Below are 12,868 nucleotides of genomic sequence, written 5' to 3'. Positions count from 1 at the left end.
TGGCAGCTGGAAGTGCTCAGAACGCTAAGAATGGCAGCTGGAAGTACACCTCTGTAGACAGCATTAACCTAATATGAAACAGAAATAGGAACAGTTTGAAAACAAACATGTGCAAGGATCTTCTCATTACTGTTGCTGAGATATTGAACAAATTGTGTTATAACAATTTGTCAGAATATTTTTTTTTGTTTTCCGTGCATGAATGATTTGCTTCAGTTATTGCAGGTTTTAAATTTCCCTGCTATGTCAAAATCAAGCATTCTAAATTAAACTTTATTACTACAATGATCAAAATTTTTCATGCACTACGTGAAAAATTAGCATACTAAAAAGAATATGTGCAGTACTTTCTTTATGCAAAGACTTTGAACAGTTTATGTGAAACCACAGTACTTTTAATTAAACTTAAAATGTTGATATTTTAAAAATGCATGTAAACCAACAGATTCATAACTACGCTACAATGCAAATAAGTAGTAATTGTGATGGGTTGTCACCCCTGGGGTTCAGTCTGGGAGCAGTGGGAACTGCTGTGCCCCCACAGCTGGACAGGCCTCTCTCACACTGCTTTGATGGTGATTCAGCCACCCTGTCCAGGCCCTGTTATCACCCAGCATGACAGCAGGTGGCACCACACACCCAACTGAACTACCTGAATGCTTTACCTAAGCCGCTCAAGGACAGACAGGATACAACAGCCAATTCCCCAGCTCCACAGCCTTGCCCCCTTGCTGGAGTATAAACCCAGAATTATACTGTCTTGCACTGCACAGGGATTTGTACAATGTAAGATCATTAATATATTCACTTCCATCTTGATGTGGGAAAGATATCCAACAGCCTTTGTCCACAGAGCTAAGATTTTCCCAGATACTTCACTCAAAACACGTTGGTTAAGATAAAGTATAAAACAAGTTTATTAACTACAGAAAGATAGATTTAAGTGATTATAAGTGATAGCAAACAGATCAAAGCAGATTGCGTAGTAAATGAACAAAACTGCAAACTAAACCTAAAATACCAGATAGGATTTTAATCGGTAATCTCTCATCCTGACTGATGATACAAGCAGGCTTGCAGATTCTTAACGCACAAACTGCATTTGCTTTGCAGCTTGGGTTCCCCTCCCCCGTTCCAAGTCCTTTGTCTTTCAGAGCTTCTTTCAGGTGTTGAGTTGTGGGGGACTAAAGACAAATCATGATGTCACTCCCCACTTTATATAGTCCCTCCCTATGTTTTAAAACCCTTTGTTTTAAGCCAAGTTCTCTGCCCAGTTTGTGGAAAAATACAGGTACCAAAATGGAGTTCAGTGTCATGTGGTTTGGTCACATGCCCTTGCGTGCTTTGTTAGGTCATAGCAGCCATTACTCAGAGGCTGGCTGAAACATTCACAGGAAGGCTAAGCTCTTCCATGGTCCACTGTCTTTGTTGATAAGCGAGTAGCACTGACTAGCTTCTTCACTATTGTACCTGAAAGGCTTGTTGTGGGTGTTACCGAGAATAAGCACATTTGAAATACAGATACATAGTCACTATCCATAACCCTAGAAACAAAAATGATACATGCATACAAATAGGATAATCATATTCAGCAAATCATAACTTTTCCACAGGTACCTCACAAGACATATCTTGTATAAGATGCAGCATAATTATGTCATAATCATTTCATCATACCACTATGATGAATATGGGGGAGGGCAGTGTCACAGTAATCTCTCTCAAATGTCCCTCATGGAGTAGGAATTCCCACATTTAGGCCATTTTTCTGGCCTCATCGTGCCCAACTATCCGATAGCATGATGGAAGTCCAAGCAGACTGGACACAGCAGACCAAATTCAAACCTTGGCGTAAGAAGTGAATTGCGTGAGATTAATGACCTCTTACACCAGGGCTGAACTTGACCTAGCACTTAACAGCACTCTGAACCATCCAAGCTTTATCTACACACTGCACATGTGCTGCCTCAATACATGAATAAAATGTATTTAGGGATCCACTTTCTGCAAAACGAACTAAGGGCCAGATTTTTAAAGTTATTTGCACGTAGGCATTTTAAAAATCCACTTAGGCACTTATATCTTTGTGAAACACTTGAGTGCAGACTGAAAGAATGCTGCCCAATGCTCTGCTAGTCTACTAGGAATTCAAGATCTTTCAAAAGAGCAAGATAAAGGAGTATCTAAAGAGTAGTAAAATATCTTAGAAAACGTTTTCTTCCAAGAAGACATTGAGGTGTAAAAATTTCACCAGTTCCAACTTGAAAATCTAGTCAGGTGTTAATATTTGACATATTTTTTCCTTTGGCCAATCAAACTAGTGAAATTTCAATGAATATGAGAAAACATTGTGACAATTTTACTGTTAATATGTGATCAAGAAATGAAAGAAAAATTGAGGGGCCAATCCTAAACTGGGTTTGAATTGTCATAGCTCCACAATGGAACTGTGATAATTCAGAGATCAGCTGATGACTTGCCACTGAGAGTTTTATACCTTGTTTTCTTCTATATTCCTCATGTTTCCTTTTCCTCTCTTTCTCTCTGCTCCTTCCCTTCCTCTGGAAGAGCTGAAAATCTGATGTCAGAGTTTTTATATTTGTAGTTCCCTCTGTGGAGGAAAGACTACATTAGTGATATCTGGCTATAACCAACTGAGCTACTCTATTTCAGCGAGCATTGAAGGAAGCAGTTTGAGTGTCACTGGGAACGAAACTAAAGATTAGAAGAGAAAGAGAAATAGACTTACCATGTTTGTGGGCTATTAGTTTTAGATTCAGATGATGATATGTGGTCTGGCACAATTCTGTGACAAGCACGTTTCTTCACATGGAGCCAATTCTGTCCTGCATAACTCTGGATTAAATCCATAATAATTATATTGAAGTCAGTAGCGTTACTCCAGATTTACACAAGTAAAAAGGCATTGCCTTGTAAGAGACTTCACTGGAACCCAAGCTCTCTGGGTTTTATTCCCAGCTCTATCACAGGCTTCCTGTGTGTTCTTGGGAAAGTCACTACTGTTTGGATTTGTAAAGGTATTTAGGCACCTAAAGAGGCAGATAGGTGCCTAAGTCCACCACTGGTTCTTTTAAAACTTCCACCTGGCTGGTGCCTAAGTCCCTGTAGGCACCTACTTTCCGGCCCATTAATGCCAAATGTCTAAACCTCAGCATCCCAAGCTCTGCTGCTACCCCAGGTCCATAGCCTTGAGAAATGGGGCTCATAACTACAGTCAGTCACAGACTTATCTAGCAGTACTTCTACACAATTACCTCTGCCACCTCCTCGCCCTCTTGTTGATATGGAGGTGCCTAAGCAACTAGGTGGCATTTTTAAACCAGGTGGAGGCATCCCCTAACATGCTGTCCGGGGCCATCACATAGACCTGCTCACACCAAGCTTAATACATGGGATTTGGTCGAGCCCTGCAGAGGGATTGGGATCATGCGGGTCCCACAGGACTCACTACCACAATAGTGGGTATGGGTAAAAAGTACTTTGTTGTGGGTGGGATTGTGTGGGCAAAAAAAAAAAAAACAGACTGTGGTAATTTGTGGGAAAATACTTTAAAAATAATAATAAAGATTTTAATACTTAAATTTAGGTGAGGGGTAGAAAGAGATTTGATGTCTATGTCAACAGGAGTTAAAGTATTTTTTGCAAGGTTTAAGCATGTATTCTTTTAGTGGTAAAAATTAAGTTCAAATTCCATTCATATAATATACTAACCAACCTTCTTTCTTTCTTTCTTTCTTTCTTTCTTTCTTTCTTTCTTTCTTTCTTTCTTTCTTTCTTTCTTTCTTTCCTTTTTTTTTTAAGCAACATGAGGGAAATCTGTTTCTCTTGTGGGATCTAAGGTTGTAGTGGGTGGGAGTGGAGTAAAAATGCAAGAAACAATGTGGAAGGGAGTAGGAGTGGGTATTGTGGAGCAGGATGGAAGTGGGATTAAAAACAGTCCCACAGTCTCTAGCAGCTAGCATAGACCACATCTGATAAGTAACAGCAAAAAAGACGTGCTAAAAAGGCAAAAGGTGGCAGTGGAAATAAATATCAGGTGAGCATGAAATAGCGATTGAGCATAAGCCAGCCAGCCAGAAACGTGAGTTGGTAGAAAAATTTCAGTTAGACAGAGATAGGTTGTAGGATAGCTGAGCAGGAATGGGTATTGGGGAATAAAACCTTGTTCTCTCATCCAGCATTGCAGTAAGTAGTGGAAATGTCCCTGTAAAATGTAATGGCTGCAAAAGTTAAAGCTCTTTATGGTATGTGGAGCTGTTGTTTCAGAGAGAGAGCTGTTTGTAGGCGCTGGCCAGGTTGCTGTGTGCAAGTTGCTGTGCCTGGGTAAAATGTCCATTTAGGTACAGTGGCACTCATCCTGGCTTTTAAAAATCCCACATATAGACACTTACACAGTCCCCATGAGTGAATGCGGAAATTGCTACTTAACTGGCACTTGCTCCAGCTTTAAAGTTCTGCTAAGCAATGGGTCAGTGAAGGAGTTCAGCCTTGTGGCGCTGACTGGGACAGTGCCTAAATACCTTTACAAATCTAGGCCTTGATCTTTCTATACCTCCTTTTTCATTTGTTAAATGGGGATAATGTAATATTATACCCTTTTTCTGCTTGTCTGTTTAGAGTGCAAGCCTTTGGGACACTGGCTATTTTAGACAGACAAGTAATTCTGAGATAAACATGCAAAATTAAGAACAAGCATTTATAGAAACCATGTTTTGTGTTAAGATATGAATCTTACATAATTTCTACATTATCTGTTTGCATTCACCTCTTGTGTCTCATCTTACATTATAAGCATTAGTGCAGGGACTATGTGCCTGGGGCCTCTTAGCACTGCCACAATACAAGTAATACATAACAATAATAGCTTTCTCTGTAGTTCTGTTGTGTACTGCACTTAAAATCTTTGTCACACATTTCAGTCATGACGAGTTGGGAGCTGAAAGTTCTGCCACACTATTCAAGTCATACACTTTAGATAACTGAGAGCATGAATTTCAAAATAGATCCCTTTACTTCAGTAGCTTGACTGTATACTAGACTTCAGCTGGTTTTTATGTTGTTGATTTGTTTTCTTTTATTTCCCCATTCATAATTTCCGAATGGTATCTTTGGGGGATTTCTGGGTTCCTTTTATGCTCAAGGCATATTGCACCCGAGTAGTGAGGCTTGATTTCAAGGAATTTTATTGCTTAGCTAAATTATACTTAAAAATAGTGGTTTCCTAAATGAAATATTTTAAAAATAGTACCCTATGGGTGTTCATAGTACATATATAACGTCAGCATTTGTGAAATCACTGTAGTACTCTGCTTTATACGTCTCACTATTGTGTCTTACAGTGTGCGTTCTAACAGCTTGTTCTGTGATCAAGTTAAGTATTTAATACTCTTACATCTTATACAAATGTTCTATCCATCTTATTAAAATAACAATAACCATTAAAAAGTGCTGTATATATCTTATTAATATTGCAGTAACCATTAGAAAGATTGTCTATATATCTTATTAATATAGCTATAACCATTAAACTATTTGAATATTAATAAAAGTGTGTAAAAAGGAACATCAGCCTTATATACAGCAGTAATGGCTTTTGTGTATACAGTACATCTACTTTAATGTTATAATAAAAAAGGAAATATTGTTTAATAAATATAGCAAAAAGGACATTTTTATACAGTGTGAAAGTAGTTAAAAAAGCCCACAAAAATCCAACCAGAAAAAAACAAGTGTGTGTACAGAGGAATACTGTAGTTATTATAAATATCTACATACCACAGTTATGCTAGTGACTTCAGTGTGATAAATTGAAAACTCGTGTTGAATTGCATTTATCATGCAAAACTAACTCTCTCACCTGCACTCTGTCCACTAATCCATCTCCACTGGAATTTACACTAACACTGAAAAATCTCTCATCAGCTTCAAATATCCACCATTTAAAAATTGGGAGTGGGGAAAGGAGGAGTACGGCCAAAAAAGTTTCCTTTTTTCACTCCCATGTATGGAACTTCACCCCCCAAATTATGATAGCTTTGGCCCATGGCCATGGAGTTCCAGTGTGCAGTTCTGCACCACTGAAGGGCATGAATTCTGATGTCTCGCAAGTCCCAGCTTTCCAACAAGACAAGCACTTGCTTCTTCTAGCCTTGGAAAATTCAAAATATCAGACTCTGAAATGGTAGCATTGTTAGAGATGGAAAAGCTATTCAAAATGTTTTTAGAAGTTTATAAATTGTATTAGTTATGTTTTTTCCCATTCTACATAGATCTATACAGTTGGACTGGTGTTATGAAGTGGACAGATACAGAAAATAAAGTACAAATACAAAAAAATCTAAAATTAATCCTGAAATATTTTTGTGAGTTAATGCACACCCTATGATTATGTAGGCTCTTACCCTGCAGGTTTCAGAGTAACAGCCGTGTTAGTCTGTATTCGCAAAAAGAAAAGGAGTACTTGTAGCACCTTAGAGACTAACCAATTTATTTGAGCATGAGCTTTCGTGAGCTATGGTATACATCTGATGAAGTGAGCTGTAGCTCACGAAAGCTCATGCTCAAATAAATTGGTTAGTCTCTAAGGTGCCACAAGTACTCCTTTTCTTACCCTGCAAACTCTTGTATGCATGCTTAATTGTACTTCTGTAAACTTCTCATTGTAGTAAACTTCAGCATATGTGCACATATCTGGAGGGTCAGAGATGATCATCTGCCTAGAAATTGTATGGAGCTTTTTTGCTGGATGATTTGCAGCACTCACTCATAGATTTACTGATTAATAGACATATGTCTGTTAAATATTTACCTATATACCAAGAAATAATATTCTTAAAGAAAATTAAAAATCTGAAAATAAAATTTTACAGGGAGTTAAATATTAAAATATCCTCAGAGTTCATAAGATTTCTTAAATATGTGTACATGTGTAAAATATCCCATTGCCTTTTCCAAAAAGGACCTTACTTTTCAGCAAGATTATCTGTGCCTGTAGGGAATCTCCCCCAAATGTGACCTTGGGGAAAACTGCAGAAAGGAATCAGCCAGAGAACACAGCCCGTAGTAGCAGCTGCGGAAGCTGCTTCGGACATTCAGAGAACTTTCTACAGTTTTGACTGGACTTATCTTTGGTCTGTGCTCATTGGCTGTTTACTCCAACCCTCTTCCTCCTGCACAGCCTCTTCTTTAGGACTTGTGTATACAAAGAGTTGGTGCACGGTAAATTGGGGTGTCAATGCACACTGCTCTAGCCTGCTGCACACTAGGTCGCCCTGTGAATCCTGCTAGCATGTACTAAAAGTTCCTTAGTGCGCTTTGAACTACTGTTGTTTGAAACCTCTTTGGAACAGGGACTGTCAGCTACTCTGTGTTTGTGCAGTGCCAAGCACAACAGGGCCCCATTCTTGGTTGGTCCTTAGGTACTACCATAACAAACATAATTAATTATAATAATAATATTTGCACATCTCCAATCTCCCATTGAGTATAATAGAGTTCTGGGTGCTCTAGAAATGCAGGGTTGAGCCTAAAGTGAGCTTATGTGTTTGAATGTTGAAGTGATTTGCTGATTAACCTTTTCTTTTGCTTTTCCTCTTTATTTTGCTATTAATATTAACAGTAATTTCCCATCTATTTTTTTTAGTTTTTTGTCTCTAAGAAGTATCTAATAAATCATTTAGTCAGCATATGACCCTTTGGCCTTTGTTTGTTTAATTGATTATTATTTATTATTTTTGGTGTGTTACTTCCAGTATCACGTTAATGAAATCATTTTGAGCTATGGGCCAACAATTTACTTTATATCAGAGGAGTAGCCATGTTAGTCTGTATCCACAGAAAGAACGAGAAGTCTGGTGGCTCCTTAAAGACTAACAGATTTATTTGGGCATAAGCTTTTGTGGGTAAAAAAACCCACTTCTTCAGATGCACAGAGTGACTCCAATTTACTTTATGTGCACTGTAACTGAGCTTAGATTTGAATATAAATTATTTTTACTCAAGGAAATATATACAGTATAAAACTTACCTTATTGTGTCTTTACCACATTCCTCAGACTCAGTTTAAATGGGGTAGGGGACAGAGGAACAGACTTCAACAGTGTTCATGCCTGACTTCAGAAAAAACAGAAGACGATCACATTTTAATTTAAAATTAATCACTGCCTCTAGAGCTGAAATTTTTTACAGTTAATGAAGGGAAAGAATGGTCATAGGAATTGTGTGTAACTTTCTGTGCAATACAATGAATAAACAAGTAAATATATGCTATAGAATGGGATAAATATTTCAATAAATTAATACTTTTTTGATAAATGAAATAGTTTCATCGGAAATAGAGAAACTGATGCTGAGAATTTTATACTGCAATCTGAAAAAGCAGCTGTAATTCTCTGTGTCATGGAATTTTGGAATCCAATTCACAGTGACAAAAGGGTCAAAAATGGTGTAATGGTATGTGCTGGTTCAGTTTCACTATCATACATGGAAATGAAAAAAAGAAGAAAGGTGGACTTATGCAGATGTGTATTTATTTATAGTAGAATAATGTACGTTAATGTAAACTGCCCTAATATGGGGTTAGAAGTATACTTGTCTATGTTTAAGAAGAAAAGCACGTGAAACTTTAATAATATGCCAAACAACAGATAACTACCCTAACATTTAGTTGAATGAGATCTCAATTAATATTTTGGCAAAGCCTAGCAACATATCACTCAGTTGTACTTGTCATAGGTGTGAATGATGTTTAATTAAACCAGCTTGACGAGGATGGAAATGCTAAAATCCCATCAGAATAATGATTTATGCACTCTGTATATAACAGTTTTGTCTGTTTTGACAAGGTTTCAGTCCACACTTCAATATAAGGAGGAAAAAGGAGTTTGAGAGATGAAAGCAACTTTAAATGTGCAAAGTGCCAAATGGCATATCAAACTAGTCAAGGGGTATTGCTGTATATTACTAAAGAACACCAGTTTGTCACATAGCAATTACAGCCTCTTTCAAGAGCATGTTCACAATGGAAATATATCATTTGAGAAAATGGGGAAACGGCAACTGTAGCCATGGCCAGACCATTGATCTTGAGTTTATGGATTTAAAAAGAAATGTAACCCATTAGCTTCTCACTCAAGAGCTAGGGCTGGATTGTGATGGCTCTTGTGGGGGAGCAGGTGAGAAGCTTCTCCTCCCTGCCCATCTTGTGTGGCTGCACAAGAGCCACTCACAGTAGCAGTCCCTATGTGTTCAGGCACTGCTTATTGCTGCCCTTTCTTTAGTGAGAACTGAATGCCAAATAGCAGAGGGAGGAGGAGGAGGTAGGGCCATGACTCTCACCTAACTTCTCCACTGGCTAGGGGAGCAGGGCCAACTCATTGGGGGACATGTGCATGGAGCGGCTCCAGGAGATGTCATGCCTGCCCAAGGCAATATCTTTCTATTACTTATGCTGTGACAGAGCAGTTCTGCATCACCCCATAGTCAGGCTTGTGGCATAAATGCTATATTCTAGCACCTAATATTTACCTGTATTTCATGGCAGCTGAATGATTGCCATCACTTAGTTGCTTAGATAGCACATTGCACTGTTTAAGTGAAATAAAGTATGGATAAATGGATAAAGTGAGTTAACATGGTATCTCAGGATCAGGATAATTTCAGCACGTTTTTTCAAGAGAGATTCCAGGTTCGCTGCCCTCCTGTATAGCCCTTTTTGACAATTGCGTCTCAGGATTCACTCTAGTGGCCATCCCGCTCTGCCATAAATAGAATACATGTGGTTCACAACTTTTATGCTTTGAGTACTTTAGAATTGGCAGTATGCACAATAAATTGAATAGTAATCTGCTATAGTATATCCTTAAAGTGAAACAACTCCATTGTCGCAGTCTTCCAGTTGCTATCAGTTGGCTTATGACTAATTGAAAGTTCCTTTTGGTTGCTGTTTCAGTTTCAATGAACTTGCAGACACTTCAAAACACCATTTGAACTGGCATTTCTGATCAAAGACTAATGTCTCTTTGTTTCTCACTGTGTTAGTGTTTTGGGGTTTTCTCCCTCTATTCTCCACTGGGCACTTTTTTAATAGAATTTACAGCATTTCATTTCTTATAATAGATGACACTGCATTCTTTCTCTTAAATGATAATCCATCACATTCAGTAAACTCCTCTTTGAAAACATTGTACTCTAACCATGTATGTTACTTTCTTTTTAGCTGTCCCTAATTCATGTTGTTACCTTTACAAAGTCAGGTCTTTTGTCAACTGCATCTTACATGTAAACAGCATTTTTGGGTACTGCATTTTCAGGCCATTGAAAATATTTTCTCAGAAAATACATCCACTATATCAATGTACTGTTCTTTTGTTTACCAATTTTCATCTTATAGTTTTAAGCAAGGATCCAGAATTGTTTCACTAAAGTCCTAGGTTTAAAAAAGTTTTAAAAGCAAAACTCTTTTTGCTGAGTACCTACTAATTTCATTGTTTAGATGTGATTTTTTTATGGCCAAGAAGCAATGAGCAATTCAAGATCATTTGAAATAACTGTTGGAATAGAAAGTTCTGGAAAGAAAAAAAAATCAGGGGAACAGTACATGTGATAAATAGTCTATTAACAAAAAGCTCAAAGGGTGTGACTTTTCTGTCACACCAGTTTTACACCAGCATTTCTTAATTTCAGTGGAGTTAATCCTGTTTTACACTAGCATATGAAGGAGCAGAATCACATCCTGTGTCTTTAGATATGGTTTCAAAGAATAGCTTGATATAATTACACTCCAGCACACTTAGCTTCAAGCAGTTAAGGATTTGGAAAACTAAACTAGAATCTCAAATGGCAAAAAAAAGATTGGATGCATTTAAAAAGGAAATTAAAATGAATTTTCACTAATCTAATGTGCATCAGTCAGAAGCAGGGAATCCTTTTGGCTGCATTAATTCAGGATATTTTTTTCATAGTGAGGTGAACATTTTAGAAAATCCTCAGAAGATGCTAATCTTCAGGGTTTGGGGTCTAACTGAGGAACTGAAGGTACTTATCCATAAAATAATCTTTTGGCTATTCTTAAATCATCATTGGCTATAAAGGGCGAGATTGTGGCTTTAAGACATGGCCTGCACCTAAGAGATGAGTGGTGGTACTGTGCTGTAATTGGAACCTCAGAAGGAATTATGCTATTCACACAGATGGAATGACTCTATTCGCTGAAATTGCCTTTAAAAATTGTTTTTAAAAGCATGGTAAAAAACTATGTGTGGACAGGGCTTAAAGGATATTTTAAAGATCTGTGACTAGATTTAACTTCTGCTACTTTTTCTTGTATGTGGAAATGAGATTTTTCACTGCCAAATTAGAAGGGACTGTCTTTTGGGGCTTATTTCTTTTATGTACAGATTAATGATCCCAAAAATATGTCCTGTCTCACATGGTTGAGGCTATGATTTTGGCACAGAAATTGTTAGTAAATTTCAAGGCAGAGATTCAGGAAAAGAATGATGAGTCATGGAAAGGCCAGGAGGTGCTAAGAAAGGTGAGGCCCTGAGTAGGAGAGAGGAGAAGGAGAGCAAGCCCACCTCATACCCACCCCACACTCACTGTGGAGCAGCGGCTCCAGTCCCATGGGACTGGGTCTGCCTCCCATTCCCTCCTGTCCCATAGGACATTGTGGGCTGGTGCACATGGTTGCAGCGCCACTCAGGTTTGGCCTGTCTGCCCCTCCATAGATGGTGATAGAGGGGTGGACAAGCCAAACTTGAGTGGCACTGTAACCCCCTACGCCAGATCACAGCACCGCTTGGTTTCATGGACCACATTCAAATTCACAATTTCTGTGACAGAATTGTAGCACAGTTCATCCAGTCTAGTTCATATACTTTTTTGGTCTTACATATTTCTTACTGGAAGTGTGTGTCCTATCAGTAGTCTGAGACTCATTGTTTTTATATTTCACTGTATGCTAGTCTAGGTTGTTCTTTTACTCAGATGTTTTTGCATTTAAATTTTAATTATTGTAACGGCTTAACATTCATGTTGCTCAACCAAGTATCTTAAAATCTATCTTGGATGTCATCTGATTATCACAGAGAAATTCTGACTTTGGTAAGTGATTTCTATGTAATTCTCTGTCTGTCCACATGTCTGCATCAACAATCTTATTTCCTTGCATGCTGGTCTGTAATTTCAGTACTCCTGTGTGAATGGGTTGTAACTTTTGATTTTGAATTGTTATATCTATTTTTGAGACTTGCCATACTGCTCAGATGTCATAGCATATATACAGTTTATCCTTTACTTCATCTGTAAGTGGGAAGGTGTTAAAAGCAGCTGAAGTCTCCTTGATCAGACACATGAACGATTAATTCAGCACTTTCTGACTGCCTCTATTAGTAACACTAGAGAGATTTTAAATCTGATCTCTTTCGCCTCAGTTGATTGTCATGAACATTCCCCTTAAAGTTTAAAGTTCCTGCAGGTTCAAATGGATTTATTTTTTAGCACAAAAAATAAGGTACACTGTCTACTGTGGAATAATATTGTACCAGGAAGTACTTAAAGTCATAAAGTCTGAGGTTTAGTAAAGCTCCGTTTTAAAATTTTTCCTAACTATTCTTTATTTCTGTGAGACTCTAAACTACCTGGTTCTGCCTGAGACCAAAGGCAGAAGACGTGCCAAAATAACGGGTAGGGATAATGATTCCCCTGTTGTTTCTGATCCAAGTGGCAGCAGAAAGTGCCAGAAAACTCATGAGAAAACCTAGTCTCATAAAGATTATAGTCCAATTTTTTTAGCCTTGGATTGGGATAAGGATTAAATACAACCCCCCAGCCAGATTTTCAAAGGTAT

The 12,868-nt window shown here is 37.9% G+C and overlaps 1 long non-coding RNA gene across 1 annotated transcript; it reads right to left on the bottom strand.

Moving 5' to 3' along the window:
• Positions 1-2,495: 2,495 nt before the first annotated feature.
• LOC125630970 (uncharacterized) lies at positions 2,496-8,116 on the bottom strand. The gene is made up of 3 exons (XR_007354841.1): positions 8,048-8,116; positions 2,750-2,856; positions 2,496-2,611 (listed from the first exon to the last, which is right to left on the bottom strand). It is a non-coding gene; the product is annotated as an uncharacterized LOC125630970 (long non-coding RNA).
• Between the last annotated feature and the right edge of the window lie 4,752 nt (positions 8,117-12,868).

This window comes from Caretta caretta, chromosome 2, assembly GCF_965140235.1.
Source record: "Caretta caretta isolate rCarCar2 chromosome 2, rCarCar1.hap1, whole genome shotgun sequence".
Taxonomy (NCBI): domain Eukaryota; kingdom Metazoa; phylum Chordata; order Testudines; family Cheloniidae; genus Caretta; species Caretta caretta.
This window is presented reverse-complemented; position numbering and strand designations above follow the sequence as displayed.